Genomic DNA, 290 nt, shown 5'->3' with positions numbered 1-290 from the left:
CACCAGCTGCCACTGGCCCGGTGGCCACAGGACAAGCCAGGGCACTGGGAGCATTCCCAGCCACCACAAACTGGCAGCACCAACAGCTGAGTGCTGGCCACTGCCTTACGGGCCGAGGGCACCAGCAAGACAGGGCAAGGGGCCCTGGGGAGAATGGTGCCGGTAGTGAGAGGCTTCCCTCAGACACCTCGGCCTCCCCTCCTGAGGGCATCCGAGAGATCACCATCGCTGCAGGGGCCAGGGACACCTGTCCCCAGCATCCTGGTGCCAAGCCTGGTGCCCGCGGCAGC

The 290-nt window shown here is 66.9% G+C and overlaps 1 protein-coding gene across 1 annotated transcript in view; it reads right to left on the bottom strand.

Annotated features, from left to right (window-relative positions):
• Positions 1 to 290, bottom strand: part of SNED1 (sushi, nidogen and EGF like domains 1) — a gene marked incomplete at both ends in the record, with an annotated part of 14,049 nt that overhangs the window by 3,251 nt on the left and 10,508 nt on the right. The window lies entirely within an intron of this gene.

The sequence above is a fragment of the Antrostomus carolinensis genome, unplaced genomic scaffold (assembly GCF_000700745.2).
Source record: "Antrostomus carolinensis isolate BGI_N321 unplaced genomic scaffold, ASM70074v2 scaffold30057, whole genome shotgun sequence".
Classification (NCBI taxonomy): Eukaryota; Metazoa; Chordata; class Aves; order Caprimulgiformes; family Caprimulgidae; genus Antrostomus; species Antrostomus carolinensis.
This window is presented reverse-complemented; position numbering and strand designations above follow the sequence as displayed.